This window comes from Anolis carolinensis, chromosome 4, assembly GCF_035594765.1.
Source record: "Anolis carolinensis isolate JA03-04 chromosome 4, rAnoCar3.1.pri, whole genome shotgun sequence".
Classification (NCBI taxonomy): domain Eukaryota; kingdom Metazoa; phylum Chordata; class Lepidosauria; order Squamata; family Dactyloidae; genus Anolis; species Anolis carolinensis.
Window position 1 is genome coordinate 52,414,494 of NC_085844.1, and position 21,324 is coordinate 52,435,817.

The following is a 21,324-nucleotide window of genomic DNA, read 5'->3' on the forward strand; positions in this document are numbered from 1 at the left end:
GTGCAAAACAACAACAATGAAAGAGCAATACAATATTTAAAAATGAAAACAATCTTAACCAACATAAACCTATCAGGATTTCAATGGAAAGTATGGGCCTGCTACTGGCCAATGAGATAGTCAAGTTAATTAGGATTGTTGTTGTTGTTGTTGTTGTGTGCCTTCAAGTCATTTCAGAATTTGGGTGAGCCTAAGTCTAAAATTATTTATTTACTTACTACATTTATATCCCACCCTTCTCACCCCAAAGGGGACTCAGAGCAGCTGTATGTACCTACAATATATTATATTATTAGCATAGCAAAATATTAGCATTATACATTACTGTATTGAACTATACCACTATACTGTAATACTATATGTAATATATAACATATAATTAATATTATTATATGGTATTATTATTAGTATTATATTGTATAACATTGTAATATTTTTATCAATATTATATGTATATACAATATATTATATTATTAAAACTGATATAAAAATGTATTATAAAACTGAGGGTGGGGGCCAGGTAAATGACCTTGGAGGGCCGCATTCGGCCCCCGGGCCTTAGTTTGGGGACCCCTGTTATAGACAGTGTGGAAGAGGCCTGAGGCCTAACTGTGCCTGTCTCCTGGACTGAGTAGGTTGCTAGGAGACCAAGTGGGTGGAGCTTAGCCCTCTAACTGGCAGCAATTGGATAAAAACAATTATTCCTTTCCCTCTACTTAGGACTTTATTTTTCTTTTCTTTTTTGTTGTTGTATCAACCTAGAGCCGTGGATGATGGGTTATGTTGTCAAATTTCGAGGTTGGGGGGCCTGTAGTTTTGTTGTCTTGTCAGCTGCCCTGATGCCATCACTCTTTTATATATATAGATATATGTGTGTGTGTGTGTGTGTGTGTGTGTGCATGCGCATGCATGCTGTGGTGTGCTGTAGGCATCCTGTTCTTGCTTTATGTGAACTTTTAAGGGTCAGACTAGATGACACATTTTGAGAAAAGGAGCTCTCCCAACAGTTCAAAGGCATCTGTTTGTCACAGCACATGTTTTTCTTCACACATGAAGTCTACAGTTAATGTGTTTTATTTTGCAGAACAAATTCTGTGGCATATATTTCTCAGAAAATCCAGTGTGTGAGAGAAAATGCATTAGTTACAAGGAACTTCAATTCTACCCCTTCAATTGTACTACTGTACTTTGGAGTCACTTATTTTCTTTCAGAATGCCTCCTGGGTACCAAAATCAATGGATGTTCAAGTCCCATTATATATAATGCATAGTTAAATGATGTCCCTTGTATAAAATGGCAAAAATCAAGGTTTCCTTTTATGGAAATACTTTAAAGTCATGGATGGTTGAATCCAGGATACAGAATCTGAGGATAACAAGGGCTGATTGTATATTATAAATTGCTTTATGAGCCCCCTTTACCTGCTATTTCAAAAGCATGGCTTATGAAAACATTGATTAATCCACAAATATTCAAACACCTAGTGGATTATCTGAATTCCAAAAGATATGAACTCCACCTGCTGCTAGTTAGAATACTATTTTCTAATAACAAGACCTCCTTGGGAGTCAGTATTGTTCCTGCATTTTTTTTAAAGTCTCCTCTTTACCTCAAAGTTGTTTTCCTGTTGCCATGCATATTTCAAAAGTGACAGGTGTAATCCTATTACCCACTTTCTTGTAAATTGTTTCCTTCACTGATATTTTCTTGAATAATTTCCACATGCATTACAGTAGGGTTCCAACAGAAGGCTATCAACACTACAGAATTAATGCACTTTGGACACCACTTTAATTGCCATGGATCAATGTTGTGAGATCATGGGAGTTATAGTTTTACAAGATCTTAAGTTTTGTCTGCCAAAGAGTGCTGGTGCCATATTGAATACAATCACTAGATTCCTTAGCATTGAGCAATGGCAGTTAAAGTGGCATCAAATGGCATTAATTCTACAGTCTAGATACACTCTGGGGCACTACACTGACCACTTAAATCAGTTTCAAACCAGTATTGAAGAAAGAGATTTCGCTATACAGATGGGAAATCTTGTAACCAATTTGAGGCCGAGATGGTCTTTACACAAACCACAAGGCACTGGTGAAGAGAATGTAGGGCTTACTTTTACTTGCTTTAATGGGAGTTCGTTATCTAGCCACCTCAGTTTGAAACTAGCTTCAAATTGCACCTAATGGTCAGTATAGATGCAGCCAGGGTCTCTGAACTAAGACAGCAGGACAACATTTCTAATTATTACTAGACGTAGATGCTTAAATGTGACCTGAAAGATAGTTTGCTTATCAGTCTGTTCATAAATATATACGGGGAGTCCCCAACTTATGAACAAGATACGTTCTATATGTTTGTTTTAAGCTACATTTGTTTATTTGGAACAGGTAAAAATTTTCAGTGTAACTCCAGCCAAATATTTATGTATGTATGCATGTATGTATGTGTGTTTTCAGAAAGTGAAATGAAATCTTCTGCACAGGGGCAGTCAGCAAAATAAACACCACTGGGGTGTTAACCTTTCCATATAAGGTAAAGGTTTCCCCTGACGTTAAGTCCAGTCATGTCTGACTCTGGGGGTTGGTGCTCATCTCCATTTCTAAGCCGAAGAGCCATCGTTGTCCATAGACACCTCCAAGGTCATGTGGCCGGCATGACTGCATGGAGCGCCATTACCTTCCCACCAGAGCGGTACCTATTGATCTACTCACATTGGCATGTTTTCGAACTGCTAGGTTGGCAGAAGCTGGAGCTAACAGCGGCTGCTCCCGCTGCTCCCGGGGTTTGAACCTGGGACCTTTCGGTCTGCAAGTTCAGCAGCTCAGTGCTTTCAGTGCTCAGCTCACACTTCGCCACCGGGGCCCCTTTCCATATATATTTCATCTCACTTTCTGTCCCTGTGATAATTGGATTTGAAAAATGTTTCTTATTGTGGAAACAAGGATTGGTGAGAAAGCTTCAGTGGAGACACCTTTTTCCAATGAGAACTCTTCCAGGAGTGAATTTCCTCTCTAAGGAGTAGATTTCTCTTATTTCCTCTTATCTCACCCCCATTCTTAACTAAGAGATGTTTGTAAGTCAGGTGTTTGTTTATTCAGATTCCTATGCATGGTAAGTTTTCAATATGAAGTATATATTAGGAAAAAAATCATTTATTTAGGCTGCAATCCTATATATACCTGTGCTTACTTCATTGGGAGCAGCCCTGTTGATCTTAATTAGAGCTGCTTTGGACATGATTGCACTATTGGAGTATTCATTCAGAACCCTTCTAGAACTGAGTAATCACCATTTTTTGTCTCCCAAATAATGTTTTTATTATATGTAAAGATGCTTTGAATTTTCACTGGTCTCAAGGCACAAAATAAAAAAAGTACAGAACTTTTACTCATTTATCTGGGAGCAAGCCCCATTGAAGTAAATGGGACTTACTCTGAATGGACATGCATAGGAGAGTGCTGTTAAACAAACATTCACTGAGCTTATTACTATACTTAAAACACACCGCTATGCATGAAAAAATAACACAAAACCCACATTTCTAATGTATCCAATAGGGCTTACTCTTTAGATTATTTAGGATTGTATTAAAAATGTAGCTGTATTGCACCCAGGAAAAGTGAATGAATTGTACTTAGAGAGATGTTTGTTAGTCCCCCCCAATTGGGACTAGCCAAGACCTCTTAAATCACTGGCTTTTACATACATATTGCTTTAACAAATACTATTCTTCCAATGGGACTTATTCAGAGTAATAATTGGACTTAGCCCACAGTCTCCAAATGATATTAGTGAAAGATATCTATATATATTTCTTGTAATGCATGAATTATGTTTTATGAAGCACGGTTGTTCTTTTGGGAGTTTGGACAGAGTATGCCATATACTTAAATAAATGAATATTTGGGCATCACTCCAGCTCAGAAGAAGGGCTCTTTAGAATGCATATTGCTTCTAAGATGCTAAAATGTATTGATTTTTACATTGCACTACCAATCATTCAAAAAAAAAAGTGTAGTTTAATTTGGAAGGTCACTGAAGGCACATGAGCACTGATGGTCTCTTAGAGCAAATCCTGCTTTTTCTCTGTTGCCCATCTAGTCCCTGTAATTCCATTAGAGCAAACATTCTCTTTGCTTACTTTAATAAATATGCAGCCCACCAGCCAAGTCTGTCTAGACAAATGACCTGGAACATAAATCAATTTGGTATGTCACTTCAATTGCTTCTACCCTCATTTTAGCATCACTGTTTTTGTTATCTGTGGCTATCATTTTAAAATTCCTCTTGGCTTGATTTATTAGCAACAGTAAAATAGGAAATATGTTGCTTAGACAACCTATTAAGAAGTAGCTTTGTTGACCATACAGTAAAATAAAGCCTTCACAAAAGAGCGGTGCCTGCATTAGCCAACCAACAACAGATGCATCCTGGATCTCAAGTGGACCTACTTACTACTAATGGAATATGATATCCATTATTGGTTTGCCACATCCCCGTGACAAAACTGTCCCCAGCGATTTGTGGCTGCATTCTGTGAACTCCTGGGATTTATAGTGTGGTGGGATATTTGGATCCGGAACATTTTAGAATCTCACTGAGCTATCAAACCCAGGTTTCATCAACCCAGAAAGGTGGCATCATCTGCCATTACCACTGCTATTCCCATAGCTTAGATTTCTCTTTCAGTGATGCAATGTTGTGAGCTGTCCTTTTGTTATCCAAATAATGTGTTTGTGATTATACAAAAGACTCATTCTTGGCAAAAAGGAAAACTCTGGGACTTATTTCTGCCCAACACAACCCATTTGCACATTGGAAGTCTCCATGAAGTTGGTTCTATAGAGACTGCCATAGTGAGGGCCAGAACTTCAGTTTTCACCACTACACCATTGACATGATCAGGGCCAAGACATTTTGCTCTTTGAGATAAAGGGCAGAGATTGATACCCTCTGTACTCCATCCTTCTCATGTATTATTTCTAAAAGCAAATGGGATTGACAGTTGAGTTTTAGACCAGCACATGTAATAGGACAGCATCCTTCATTGAACCAGAGAGCAACAAGGCTCCAGAACAGGCCTGATGGTACATAATGTACGTATATCTTCCAAGAGAGAGTAATTGCTATTTATCTCAGCCTCTGTCTCCTGAGATGGTTGTCTCACTCCATCTGTTTATAAGGAAAGGGCAGGTTCTGATTACATATGATACAACTCTGAACATACCCTTTTCTGATTTTGACCCTGACTATTTCTTGGATGGAGGCCACCAACTCAGCCTGGAAAAGAATCACACTTGACTTCTTGGAGATCTACTCTCATCAGAATTTCTGATGTTTCATTCAATGGACCAATACTCTTGACAGTCTGACTCAGTATAAGGCCGTTTCTTATGCTCCTGTGTAGTGTTCAGCACTCTTACAGCCTATAGCAATGAGCACTGAGGTGGGATGGCACAATGTGTGGACTGACTCTCAATGTGGTGAAACATGTCTGCTAATAACTGGCTCCTTTGGAGAGAGTGGGCAGCAACTAGTAAATCTGGCTTGCTGGCTTCCATGTGCAAGTCTGTTGCTAAGTGCCAGCCAAAGAAGATTAACAGATCACAAATTGAATTAGTTTGGCAATCAGTGCCTTTGTGTAATTATAAATTTCATTTGCTGTTTTGCTGTTCTCTCTTTCTAATATAAAGCTCATACTTTTCCACTGGGATAGATTTAAATTTTTGGCAGCTAGCCTCATTTTTCTATTCATTGCCTACTGAATGATTACCTTAAATGCCTTTACTTTTCATTTTTTTAAAAAATAGAAGAAAGGCCTAGCATCCCATCCTATTGCCACCATTTTTGGGCCACACTTGCTCTCTGCCTAGTGGTGGAAATTCTAATGTTCGTCAAAGTACATTTTATGCCATTGGTACTGTTGGGAAATCATCCTGGACTACTCAAGTCCAAATGTAATTAGATAGATGATAGAGTTAGATTGAGGGAATCCTTTCCCTGTTTCCAAAGCAGGCCTAGACAGGCTTTACTGTGTTTCACTCTATCCTGTTTACGTCACATCCCTTACTTTGAAGTTGGTAGAAATGTGAATCTTTAGGGACACTAACTTCCAATTGGTCAGAGTGTCTTTTGTGGCCCCAATAAACTGGACCATGCGGTTGGAACCATTTTGGTTCTCTTCTCCCTTTGTTCTTCAAGCTAACAAGCAGCATCCTGCCATCTCTCCTGGCAAGATGTAACTATGTAGATGTTTGTTATTTTTCCTTTCTTATTTTTCCTTAGAATCCAGTCTATAGTAATCTAGACAGCTCCCAAGGCTTTCTATCTACAATGGAGTTCTTTTTACCTAAATAAATACTTTTTGAACTTTTATTGAGACTCTGCAGTCCATTGCAATCCTAAAAGGCTTCTCTTGCTCGCCAGTGTAAGTAACTGTTGCATTTGAAAGCTTTGCTTTTGCTACTCTGCTGATTTTGGTGGAATCTCTCTCAGAGAGGGTTAAATTGAGTCTAACCGCTCAGAGATTACCACAACAGGTAATAGAATATATACTAGAATATATATGTATATGTGTGTGTGTGTGGGGGGGGGCATGCACACAAGTGCACATACATATAAATATCAGCTGAATAGAGCACTTTGTGCATCTCATAAATATGGCAAGCTCTCAAAAGCATATGATACAAAAATCTGTTAAGTCTTGAAATTATCTTGTCTCTCATTTTTGTTGCAAAAACGGACACAGTTTGACTTTTGAATATGTCTCTTGCTATTAGGACCCAATGTAGTGTAGTGGTTTGAACACTGCATTATGACTATGGAAACCAGAGTTCAAATATGTCAGAAGGTTATAGCCGTTCTTGTAGCAAGCATAGTCATAGGCAGTTCAAGCCATAACAGTACTTATTCCATACAAAGAGCAAGGCAAAAGGATATTCCCAATGTTTTGTTCCAAGGGTCAATTAGCAAGAAGCTCATCAAAGGTCCAGCACACAAAGTCCAAGGTTCAAGGCACAAGGTTTACAAGACTACCAGCTGAAGCTCTCCATACAACAATTGCTGCCAGCACCAGGCTACTGCCAGTATCCTTTATGCTCCCAGTGACAGCCGTTACAGCTGTGTAGCCCTCCTCTGTGCCACTCTACTTGACCTTCATATCTGTATGGAATCCAGCCTCAACTGAAGCCAGGCAGAGCAAGTTAATTTTTGCTCTTCAGTCTGATCCTGTTTTGACTCAGGCACTTCTAAATCAGAAGGGCCCAGCTCCTGCTGAGCAATCCTGCTGAGATACCACTCAGTGGGCCACCCTTGATCAATGCGCAGGGGATAGCCCTGACGGGGACAGTGCATCACCACATTCACACTTATGTAATCATGCAAATGCTCCATCCCCAATCATAGACCAGGAGCAACAGGAACATCCTTGGGAGAGTAATGGGCTCTCGGATGTATCTCAATGGATTGTCATTGATGAATGCACTGGGGATGTTGAGGAGGAGGACAACACTTTACACCTACAGGATTCACTTCAACAGGAACACTCTTCAAGGGACATACACACTGTCTTGCACAAAAGGGACCCTGTCAATCCTCAAAGGAAACAGGACTTGGTAGTAGGTGACTCCCTCCTTAGAGGAACGGAAGCCATCATTTCCAGACCGGATGGGATGGCTCGAGAAACATGCTGCCTCCCGGGGGCAAAAATACACCATATCACTCAGAGGTTCAGCAGGCTCCTAAAGCCCCATCACCCTCCCCACCTTATGTTGATTCATGTAGGTACTAGGCTTGCTCAAATAATTCGTTTTCCCCGTTTACCGTTATTGATTCGTTATTTTCGTTTGTTTTGAAGCAATATTGAACCTTGGTTGTCCACACGCCTGGATATCGCGGTTTCGAACCGCGATTGGCCGTTTTCCGTTATGGCGCCTTTTTTTCGTTTTTAAAAAATGCTTTGGCAAATCATCCAAACTTGTTTAAGTCCACTGGGGCAATCTAGTGTGTTGTTTGCACCTTGTAGCCAATCAGAGAGCACGTTTAACCAGGGGGAGGGGCTGGTAGGACGTCCTTAATGAAAACAGCGTGCACACGCCTCGTGGCTCAGTCGCACTGGGAATTTTGGAGAGGGTGGAAGGGAGATTTTGGTGCAGGCACTGGCAGGCAGGAAAGATTGCTGCGTCACAGCATGGCTGTGTGAAGACCGGGAGAAAAGGTGGGGTGGCTGGCAGAGTTTGGGTGGTGTGTGTTAGTTAGGTCTTTCTTTTTCTTTTGTTTTTGCAAAGGGCTGTCCTGTGGGTGTTTTTTTCCTGGCGCCATTTTTCTTCTTGCGGGCGGGGTGGGCTTTCTCCTTTCTTTTTTCCACGCAAAAGTGTTTTTGGGAAACAAGGGATCCGAGCCAGGGACGCTTCCTGATAATCCAAAGCCAAGTTTGGGAAAGAGTTGCACATCCCATACTTCCCTGTACAAAATACAACTCCTTTTGGGGAAAGAAGGGGGGTGCCTTTGTCCCTTCCCCAGTCTCAAACACAAGCGGGGCTGCTTGTGTCTCAGCCAGGGACGCTTTCTGATAATCCTAAGCCAAGTTTGGGAAAGAGTTGCATATCCCATACTTCCCTGTACAAAATACAACTCCTTTTGGGGAAAGAAGGGGGGTGCCTTTGTCCCTTCCCCAGTCTCAAACACAAGCGGGGCTGCTTGTGTCTCAGCCAGGGACGCTTTCTGATAATCCTAAGCCAAGTTTGGGAAAGAGTTGCATATCCCATACTTCCCTGTACAAAATACAACTCCTTTTGGGGAAAGAAGGGGGTGCCTTTGTCCCTTCCCCAGTCTCAAACACAAGCGGGGCTGCTTGTGTCTCAGCCAGGGACGCTTTCTGATAATAATCCTAAGCCAAGTTTGGGAAAGAGTTGCATATCCCATACTTCCCTGTACAAAATACAACTCCTTTTGGGGAAAGAAGAGGGGGTGCCTTTGTCCCTTCACCGCTCTCAAACACAAGCGGGGCTGCTTGTGTCTCAGCCAGGGACGCTTTCTGATAATCCTAAGCCAAGTTTGGGAAAGAGTTGCATATCCCATACTTCCCTGTACAAAATACAACTCCTTTTGGGGAAAGAAGGGGGGGGGGTGCCTTTGTCCCTTCACCGCTCTCAAACACAAGCGGGGCTGCTTGTGTCTCAGCCGGGGACGCTTTCTGATAATCCTAAGTCAAGTTTGGGAAAGAGTTGCATATCCCATACTTCCCTGTACAAAATACAACTCCTTTTGGGAAAAGAAGGGGGGGGTGCCTTTGTCCCTTCACCGCTCTCAAACACAAGCGGGGCTGCTTGTGTCTCAGCCGGGGACGCTTTCTGATAATCCTAAGCCAAGTTTGGGAAAGAGTTGCATATCCCATACTTCCCTGTACAAAATACAACTCCTTTTGGGGAAAGAAGGGGGGGTGCCTTTGTCCCTTCCCCAGTCTCAAACACAAGCGGGGCTGCTTGTGTCTCAGCCGGGGACGCTTCCTGATAATCCTAAGCCAAATTTGGGAAAGAGTTGCATATCCCATACTTCCCTGTACAAAATACAACTCCTTTTGGGGAAAGAAGGGGGTGCCTTTGTCCCTTCACCGCTCTCAAACACAAGCGGGGCTGCTTGTGTCTCAGCCGGGGACGCTTCCTGATAATCCTAAGTGTGCTGTGCCAGGACCATCTCCACATTGTATGTGTATGAGCCCCAATGGCGAAGTGTGTTAAAGCATTGAGCTGCTGAACTTGCAGACCGAAAAGTCCCAGGTTCAAATCCCGGGAGCAGAGTGAGCGCCCGCTGTTAGCTCCAGCTTCTGCCAACCTAGCAGCTTGAAAACATGCCAATGTGAGTAGATGAATAGGTACCGCTGTGGCGGGAAGGTAATGGCACTCCATGTAGTCATGCCGGCCACATGACCTTGGAGGTGTCTCTGGACAACACTGGCTCTTGGGCTTAGAAATGGAGGTGAGCACAACCCCCAGAGTCAGACATGACTGAACTTAACGTCAAGGGATACCTTTACACACACACATATGCAGGGACTACACCAATTTAACAAAGTTTCAGCCACAAAAACAAAGTTTCTGAAGTAGAGCAATGACTTTCACAGTAAAGACAACCCAATTTAACACGAAATAAGACTTTCAAACCAGGAACAGATTTCTGCAATTATTAAAAAATGGTTTATTATAAAAGCTATGAAAATTTGCCAAAAATCAGAGGATAAGGGAAACGTTCCACATTTTGGTGAGCTATCAGTGTTAAATGTGTTCTACCACTGTACCAAGTTTGAAGAAGATCACTCAAAAAATGAGGGTGGGAGAGCCCCCTAAGTCCCCCCCCTTCGGGCTGTTTTTGGGCCACCGTGCATGCGCGTCCGCCATTAACGAATTAATTTCGAAAATAACGAATTTTCGTTAATTTCGAAAAATTTTGGGGGCCAAATTCGTTATTAGCAACAAAAACGAAAAAATGCCCCCTCTAGTTTTGAAACGAGTTTAGAATCAAATTTTTCATGGATCGATCAAGCCTAGTAGGTACCAATGACACTGCTAGGCATACTTTTCAAAAGATCACAAATGATTTTCGAGCTCTGGGAACAAAGCTAAAACTGTATAATGTACATGTGATCTTTTCATCCCTCCTCCCCGTTGTAGGACATGGCTCTACAAGGGCCGGAAAAATAGTACAGGTCAATAACTGGCTCAGAAAATGGTGTCAAGAGGAGCATTTTGGCTTCCTTGACCATGGTCTACTCTTCCAAGAGGATGGACTACTGGCAAGTGATGGGGTGCATCTCACACAAGTAGGAAAACATCTTTTTGCACACAGACTCACAAACCTCATCAGGCGCACTTTAAACTAGATCCACTGGGGGAGGGGAACGACAGCCTGGCGAACACTATATTACCCATGACTACAGGGAATCGCCAAAAGGCTAAACGGAGGGCTGCACAAACACAGCAAGGACCAAGTACAGAGAGCACAATAATCTCAAATAAACAGCTCAAGGGGAGGTCACAGGGGCTTACATGTCTTTACACTAATGCTCAGAGCATGGGAAATAAGCAAGACGAACTCCAACTCTTAGCACAGCAGCACACATACTATGTCATAGGCATCACTGAAACCTGGTGGGATGACTCCCATCACTGGAATTTAACCATTGAGGGCTATAACCTCTTTCACAGAAATAGAACAAAGGGGAGAGGAGGGGGAGTAGCTTTATATGTCAAAAACAGTTACGTTGCAGAAGAAATGCAAGACTGTAATCTGGGAAACCAGCTTGAAAGCATCTGGATAAGAATCAAGGGAACCGGGACTCAAAAAGACCTTGTCGTGGGTGTCTACTACAGACCTCCGAGTCAGGATGAAGGACTTGATGAAGCTTTCTGTCAACAGCTGACCAAACAGGCACAAAGAAGAGATATAGTAGTCATGGGCGATTTCAATTATCCCGATATCTGCTGGAAAACAAACTCAGCCAAGAGTACAAAGTCCAACAAATTCCTCACTTGCCTTGCAGACAATTTTATGGTCCAGAAGGTAGAAGAGGCAACAAGGGGATCAACAACTCTTGATCTAATCTTAACAAATGTGGAAGACCTGATCAATACAGTTGAAGTGGTTGGATCCTTAGAGGCAAGTGACCATGTGCTCCTGCAGTTTGCAATACAAAGGAATGCTGAAACTAAGACAAGTCAAACACGCATTCTGGACTTTAAGAGAGCTGACTTCCAAAAAATGAAGGAATTACTGAGCGGCATTCCATGGACGCCAATATTAAAAAACAAGGGAGTTAAGGATGGATGGGAGTTTTTCAAAAGTGAAATACTTAAGGCGCAAATGCAAACAGTGCCAACAAAGAAGAAAAATAAGACAAATGCAAAGAAGCCAGAATGGATGTCCAAAGAACTTCTAACTGAGCTAAAGCTCAAAAGTGACATGCACAAGAAGTGGAAAAGGGGAGAAATCACCAAAGAAGAATTCAAACGTATAGCCAACACCTGTAGGGAAAAGGTTCGCAAGGCTAAAGCGCAAAATGAGCTCAGGCTTGCCAGGGACATAAAAAACAACAAAAAAGGCTTTTTTGCTTACGTTGGTAGAAAAAGGAAGAAAAAGGAGGCGATAGGGCCACTGCAAGAAGAAGATGGGGTGATGGTGACAGGGGATAGGGAAAAGGCAGAACTGCTTAATGCCTTCTTTGCCTCAGTCTTCTCACAAAAAGAAAGCCATCTTCAACCTCAGCAACATGGAATGGACGAAGGATTGGGGGAAATCCAACCCCAAATAGGGAAACAAGTTGTCCAGGAACACCTGGCCACTCTAAACGAATTCAAGTCGCCAGGGCCAGATCAGCTACATCCAAGAGTATTGAAGGAACTAGCGGAAGTTATTTCAGAACCACTGGCAATCATCTTCGAGAGTTCTTGGAGAACAGGAAAAGTCCCAGCAGATTGGAGGAGGGCGAATGTGGTCCCTATCTTCAAGAAGGGAAAAAAGAACGACCCAAACAATTACCTCATACCTCATACCTCAGCCTCATATCAATACCAGGCAAGATTCTGGAAAAGATCATTAAGGAAGTGGTCTGCAAACACTTAGAAACAAATGCGGTCATTGCTAATAGTCAACACGGATTTACCAAAAACAAGTCATGCCAGACTAATCTGATCTCTTTTTTCGATAGAGTTATGAGTTGGGTCGATACAGGGAATGCTGTGGATGTAGCCTACCTGGATTTCAGTAAGGCCTTCGACAAAGTCCCCCACGACCTTCTGGCAAACAAACTAGTTAAATGTGGGCTAGACAAAACTACGGTTAGGTGGATCTTTAATTGGCTAAGCGAACGAACCCAAAGGGTGCTCACCAATGCGTCGTCTTCAACGTGGAAAGAAGTGACAAGTGGAGTGCCGCAGGGTTCCGTCCTGGGCCCGGTTCTGTTCAACATCTTTATTAACGACTTAGACGAAGGGTTAGAAGGCACGATCATCCAGTTTGTAGATGACACCAAACTGGGAGGGATAGCCAACACTCCAGAAGACAGGAGCAGAATTCAAAACGATCTTGACAGACTAGAGAGATGGGCCAAAACTAACAAAATGAAGTTCAACAGGGACAAATGCAAGATACTTCACTTCGGCAGAAAAAATGGAAATCAAAGATACAGAATGGGGGGCGCCTGGCTTGACAGCAGTGTGTGCGAAAAAGACCTTGGAGTCCTCGTGGACAACAAGTTAAACATGAGCCTACAATGTGATGCGGCAGCTAAAAAAGCCAATGGGATTTTGGCCTGCATCAATAGGGGAATAGCGTCTAGCTCCAGGGAAGTCATGCTCCCCCTCTATTCTGCCTTGGTCAGACCACACCTGGAATACTGTGTCCAATTTTGGGCACCACAGTTGAAGGGAGATGTTGACAAGCTGGAAAGCGTCCAGAGGAGGGCGACTAAAATGATTAAGGGTCTGGAGAACAAGCCCTATGAGGAGCGGCTTAAAGAGCTGGGCATGTTTAGCCTGCAGAAGAGAAGGCAGAGAGGAGACATGATAGCCATGTACAAATATGCGAGGGGAAGTCATAGGGAGGAGGGAGCAAGCTTATTTTCTGCTGCCCTGCAGACTAGGACACGGAACAATGGCTTCAAACTACAGGAAAGGAGATTCCACCTGAACATCAGGAAGAACTTCCTCACTGTGAGGGCTGTTTGGCAGTGGAACTCTCTCCCCCGGACTGTGGTGGAGGCTCCTTCTTTGGAGGCTTTTAAGCAGAGGCTGGATGGCCATCTGTCGGGGGTGCTTTGAATGCGATTTCCTGCTTCTTAGCGGGGGGTTGGACTGGATGGCCCATGAGGTCTCTTCCAACTCTACTATTCTATGATTCTATGATTCTATAACTAGGGCCCACACACATCCTGACTGCTCAGGTAACTGCTCAACCATGGTCCTGAGTTTGTCTGCTGGAAGGAAGTCTCTTTCCTCCTCATCCTCATTCAGGACCTCCCCGCCTGCTCCCCCCAAAAAAACCCTTCTCAACAATGAAATCCACTGGGTGAGCTTGGGCAAGTCATGCAATTTTGCCCTCAGAGGAAACTTATAGCAAACCTCTTCTGAATAAAGCTTGCAAAAACAAAAAAAAAAGACTCTAATAGATTGGCCTCAGGATACATATCAATCAGAAATTATTTGAAGACACAATAACAAGTGGCAATATCCAGTAGTTGCTTTTCATTTTATTTGTGAACAAGACTGGCCTGAGGCATTTTGCTACCTAAGGAGAAACATTCCTTACAGAAATTGAATATTTTGTCTTAATAAATTAAATCCTATTTTCCTTAACAGATTAAATGTTAAATAATGTTAAATAACAGATGATGATTATGATTGTGATTTATGAGTGATGTTTCAAAATGCAATGTCCATCTTAACAGGAAATATACATGGTTTCTTGTCAAAGTGTGAATGGCTTTAAATTGTCTCCTTTACATCACACAGTTATACCTTATCATGCCGTTTTAACTGTAGTTGCATCCTATGGAATTTTGTCAGTTGTAGCCACGTGAGGCACTAGAACCCAGTGTGAGAATTCACAAAACCTTGAGATTTCATGGGATGTTGCCATGGCTGTTAAACTGAAACCATTGCACTGTGAATCACATAAGTCAGTGGTTCCCAACCTTTGGGTCTCTAGGTGTTTTGGACTTTATCTCCCATGATTCCTGGGATTTCTGGTAATTGAAGTCTAAAACACCTAGAAGCCCAAAGGTTGGGAACCACTGATATGAAGTTCAACAGGGACAAATGCAAGATACTTTACTTAGGCAGAAAAAAATGAAATGCAAAGATACAGAATGTGGGACACCTGGCTCGACAGCAGTACTTGTGAAAAAGATCTTGGAGTCCTCGTGGACAACAAGTTAAACATGAACCTACAATGTGATGTGGCAGCGAAAAAAGCCAATAGAATTTTGGCCTGCATCAATAGGAGTATAGTGTCTAGACCCAGGGAAGTCATGCTCCCGCTCTATTCTGCCTTGGTCAGACCACACCTGGAATACTGTGTCCAATTCTGGGCACCGCAGTTGAAGGGAGATGTTGACAAGCTGGAAAGCGTCCAGAGGAGGGTGACTAAAATGATTAAGGATCTGGAGAACAAGCCCTATGAGGAGCGGCTTAATGAGCTGGGCATGTTTAACCTGCAGAAGAGAAGGCTGCGAGGAGACATGATAGCCATGTATAAATATGTGAGGGGAAATCATAGGGAGGAGGGAGCAAGCTTGTTTTCTGCTGCCCTGCAGACTAGGACACGGAACAATGGCTTCAAACTTCAGGAAAGGAGATTCCACCTGAACATCAGGAAGAACTTCCTGACTGTGAGAGCTGTTTGGCAGTGGAACTCTCTGCCCTGGAGTGTGATGGAGGCTCCTTCTTTGGAGGCTTTTAAGCAGAGGCTGGATGGCCATCTGTCGGGGGTGCTTTGAATGAGATTTTGCTGCTTCTTGCAGGGGGTTGGACTGGATGGCCCGTGAGGTCTCTTGCAACTCTACAATTCTATGATTCTATGATATCAGTGGAGTCTTTGTACTAAGAGCAATGAGACTATTTAACTGTGTTTAAATGATCTTGTTTTCATTAATCAAATTGTTTAATATGCATTCAACAGGTTTGAAATAATTTTTATTGTTTTAAATTAAGTAATTGATTTTATTGTATACCACCCAGAGATCATATCATATGGTGAGTTTTGACATCTATTGGGGTCTGAGTCTAGAATTAAGACTTGTGTGCCAGCTGTGCCTGTACCTTGGGAAGTCAGACTTCGCTATGGTGGTCCATGCTCTTGTTACAACTCATATAGACTACTGCGATGCACTCTATGTGGGGTTGCCTTTGAAGACAGCCCAGAAGCTTCAATTAGTCCAATGGGCAGCAGCCAGATTTCTAACTGGGGCAGCGTACGGGAGCATCCTACTCCTCTGCTGTGTCAGCTCCACTGGCTGCCAGTCTGCTACTGAGCCCAATTCAAAGTGGTGGTGTTAACTATAAAGTCTTATACAGTTCTGGTCCAACTTACCTGTACAAACACATCTCCCTCTATGAACCTACAAGAGCATTAAGATCAGCTGGGGAGGCCCAACCTCTTCGCAAGCATGATGGGCTAAGATAAAAGACAGGGCCTTCTCAGTGGTGGCCCCTTGGTGTGGCACTCCCTCCCCAGTGGCACCAGACAGGCCCCATCCCTCCTGGATTTTAGAAAAAAACTTAATACTTGGCTTTTTATGCAGGTGTTTGGTGAATAGGAAATTACAGAATGAGACTTCAACAGCGCGAATAATGGACTATTGATTTTGGAAAACGATTTGGACATGGGATTATGACTCGGCATGTTATATGTCTTTAATCTGTTTGATATGCGTTTTAAGTGCATATATGCCTAGATTGTTTATATTTTGATGAGATAAAAAAGAAAAAATTAAATTTGTTATCTGAGCTACCAGAAAGGCCCTTAGCAGGGTTCTTTAAACACAAGTCCACATCAGCATTGTCTGTATTGCTTCAAGCTTCAAATGTCGGAATGCTGATGAATGATACCACATCTAGATAAGGCTTGTGTCTGTGCATCTCAAGAGATAGGAAGAAGTGGGTGCCCTTTAACCTCACCCACACCAAGTCCAGTCTATGCAGATATTTTCCCAGCTGGCTGAGGGTTAGAAGGCAATTCCTCACTTGCTTGAAATGTTTACTTTGATTATCTGCTTTTACAATGGGCCAGCAGTTTAGTCTTGCTGCCAAAGGTTGCTGTAAAAAAATCTAGCATGTTTGTTTTGCATCTATCTTATTCATTTTCCCTTTCAAAAGCAATATTCCCTACATTTAGTTCAGTTCTGCAAACTGCTGTTGAGACTATGAGGCACAGCAAACATTTCCAACTGGTAAGTTCTATCAGCTTAAGGCAATGGCAAAGCATACTAGGAGTTGCATTCCAGCATTATCTGGAGCTTGAGACAGGCATCCAAGTCTACATCAAGCAGACAATATTTCTCTTCCCAAATGTGAGAATTATGCCATCTAGTGGCACAGCATAAGAATGATAGTTTGTATATTGAGGAAGCGAGATTGATGACATAGGTTTGCTACATGATTTTGTTTAATTTACATTCATCCTAGTTTATGGGAAAATACGATAAAATGTTCTGGTTCTCTTCATACCAGCACAAGAGCTAAGCAACACTTGCTGGTACAATGGGGCTCAGGAATCCTGTGATTCCTAATGATTCTTGGTCGCTTTGACACCAAAGTACGTATAGTTGGAGAAACCAGTAATTTTGGATTAAATCAGGTGAGTATAACATGAATAGGTTCAAAATAAGGCAGGATACTGCACAGTGGAGCTGGGATGTAATCCTCGTGTAGGTAGAGCTGTGGTGACTTAATGTAGGGCTGAGAACTATGCAGGCCTTCTGTAGTTCAGAAACCCTTTCATTTTTGGGTTGTTGTATGTCTTTTGGGCTGTGTGGCCATGTTCCAGAAGCATTCTCTCCTGACGTTTCGCCCACATCTATGGCAGGCATCCTCAGAGGTTTCATTTTTCATTCTTAATGGGTTGGATCCAGAATTGGTCTTGAATAGTGCGTATGAACTGCAATCAATGAACTTAAACTAAACCAAATTTAAATGATGGTGAGAGCATTGTTCAAGGGTGGACAGAGATGTTTTAACCTTTTCTGTTTATGCTGATTCCACAGGGTAACCCCTTTCTCCTAACTACTTATCATGGTTGATTTTTAGAGGCAGAAGTGAAAATATTCAGGAACTCATATTTGTACTTATTGGGAAGCATTCTATTACTAATGTATGTGTGTTAAATGTGGCTTATGTATCTGTATGCCTTTGTTTGGGTGAAATATGGGGACCCTATTTGATCTTGAAATCTAACTGTAGTTAGCCTGGTTAATACTTGAATGGGAAACTACCAAGGTATTTCAGATACTGAAGGATCTATTTCAGAGGAAAGAACTAGCAAAACCACCTCTTGAGTATCCCTTACCTAAGAAAACCCTAGGGTCACTGTAAGTTGATAAGTGACTTGAAGGGACACACACATACACATATATCCACAGAATACATTCAACCAGAAAAAGGTAACCACTGAATACATCAGTATCATTCACAAGGGTGCATTATCTATATTGCACTGTATATATTTAATTGCATATTGATATCTAATATACCCGACACCAAATCAATATATCCACCATACCTGTCAGATGATGCACCTAATTAATCTCTTGTCTTTCACACTCCCTCAAAGCTTTCCTCCAGCAACTTTAAAGCCCTAACAGCAGATCCTGCTCTTTATTGCCGCAGAAAGGTGGGAGAAGCCAGTTCAGATGATGATATGGCTGTTTAGGGCTCCCAGGAGAAATAAGAGGGTGTATCTCATGTGTGAGTGCACCCTCAAGTCTCCTCCTATATTGATTTATTATTGGAAGAACCCTGATAAACAGCAGAAGAGTGTAAGAGGCCACTTGAAGAGATGACTAATCCAGAGCCATCTGCATTCCAAAATCTGGCAGCAACATGAAAGAAAGCCCTTTCATGCACCCATTAAGGGGCCTCTGCAGGTAATGGTATGCTTTTTTTTCTCAATTTTTTTTAAAATTACATTCCAACAATTAACAAAATTTTAGTGATGCATGTCTTATTTCAATATACATAATACCAAAAGTAAGTAATGCTAAATGACATTTTAAATGATCCTTTGGAATGTAACTCCCACCCCCCTCCCCTCCCCCGTTCCCCCTCCCCCCTGGAACAGCAATTCAATATATTATCATTGTATCATTTTAACTATGTGGAACGCCTGGTTCAAGGTGGTGTATCTTTCGTCTCCATCTATTTTGTTAATTAGGACTGACCATTTCCTGAACCAGTCAGGTTCTTTTAGACAATTTGTATATTTTCTTTTCCTTTGATTAATGAAATCATTGATTATATATTCTGATATATAAGACCACCAAATTTCTACATTCCATTTTGTCTCATCCCTCCATCCTCGGGCTATTGTGGCTTGTATTGCGGCTGTCATATATTTTAGAATCTCGGTCCAATTATTATCTTCCCTTACCTTTATTGTGAGGGACATAAATCTGGCTTTGTCCCATATTAATTCTTTCCCTATAATTTCTTCCATTTCTTTTCTTATTTTGCTATAAAAGATTTGAATTTTTCTACAGTCCCACCACATGTGGGAGAATGAACCTATTCCCCCACATTTATGCCAACATTTGTTCGAGGTACTTCCCGTTATATGAGCCAATTGTAGGGGGGTTCTATACCATTTTGTGATTATTTTCCTTTGTGTTTCTTTGATCCTTATATGATTAATTTTATGAATATTATTGATCCATGACCCAATTAGTTTCTCAGTAAAGTTTTTTTCCTGTTTCCAGATCTCTGTAAGCGTTTCTTTCGAATTATAAGTTAAGATAATTAGTACATCATACCATAGCCCAATCATTCCTTTATCTGTTTCTAATTTCCTTCTAATTATTCTATCCAGGGGGGTTTCACCTGCTTCTCTTCTTTTCATGGCCTGGGCTTTACTGGACAAACCTAACCATGCTATCCAGTTCCCTTGGCCACATTTATCTTTTATTTTATCCCACTTTAATATTTCTCCATTGGGGTCCCCAATCCTTTTAATACCATTTTCCTTCAGTGCCTTAATTATATTCCTAAATGTCTTGTCCTTATTTTCCAATGTTTCTAATGGGAAAGGGTTAATTTTATTTATTTGTAATTTAGTTTGCTATTTTTTCCAGATTGACAACATTGTTAAGCAAGGGCCTGCTTTTATGTTCTTTAGGTCTTTTATATCTATTCTCTCTCCCATTGACGTTCCCTTTAGCCAATTATTTGCTTCCTTTTCTATTTGCACCCATTTTTTTGACCCTTCCAATTCGAATTCTAGTAATCTCACTAGTTGACTTGCCTCATAGTATAATCCCAATGAGGGAGCCCCCCATCCACCCAATTCTTGTTTACTATAATATAAGAAGTTAGCAATTCTGTTTTTGTTTCCTCCCACTACCCATTTTTTGAAAGAGTTATCCCATTTCTTCAACAAATTGATAGGGATATTCACTGGGAGGGTTTGGAACAGGAATAAAAACTTGGGCAAGATCTTCATCTTGTAAATTTTTAGCCTTGAGGAGATATCTCGAAATTTTTTTCCCCATGAAATGATTTGTTTGCTCATATTTTTCCATAAATGATTGTAGTTCATTGGTATAATATTATTAATATTTTTTGGTATATCTACTCCCAGGTATTTCATCTTCTTATTCCCCAGTTTTATTCCCATGATGTTTTGAACCTTCTTAAGTTCTTCCCATGTTAGATTTTTATGTAGAATCTCTGATTTCCCTAAATTAATTGTGAGGCCCGAAGTTATACCAAAATCCTTAACTGTTCTGACTATTGATTGTAGTGACTCCTCCACCTCCCCTAAAATTATCATAACATCGTCAGCATATAGATTAATCTTGATGACTTCCTTGCCCACCTTATAACCTTTAATAGCTGGGTTGTTCCTTACTGAATTTGCTAAGGGTTCAATGGCCAATGAGAATAGGGCTGGGGAAAGGGGACATCCCTGTTTAGTTCCCCTGTTAATGTTTATTTGTCTAGTTTGTTCCCCGTTAACTAAGATAGTAGCTTTGTTTTCAGTATAAAGTTCTTTTATTACCTTACATACTTTCTCCCCCATATTGCTTTCCTCACAGAGTCTGTTCAAATATTTATGGTCTAATGAATCGAATGCTTTGCAAAAGTCCAATTTTAGTATAAGTACTTTAGATTTTTTTTCTGTGGCATGATTCAGAATGTTCAGAATATTCTTTATAGGGTCTGCTAATTTCCTGTTTTTTATGAATCCGTATTGATCTTCGTGAATTATATCTGGGATTATATCCTTCAGTCTATTAGCTAATATTTTAGTGAATATTTTGTAGTCCACATTGCAAAGTGATATTGGTCTGTATGAGTTAGGATCCGTTTCATCCTTATTTGGCTTTAAGATTGTGAGAAGTTTCCAAGAATTTGGTACAAATTGATTCCCCAATATTTCATTAAAGAGTATAAATAGGTTGGGAGTAATTTCATCTTTGAATATTTTATAAAAATTTGATGTAAATCCATCTGGCCCAGGTGATGTATTTGTTTTTAGGTTTTCTATTGTTTTTTCAATTTCTGATTTAGTTATTGTACTATTTAGAATAGATTCCGACTGTTTATTTATAGGTTTTC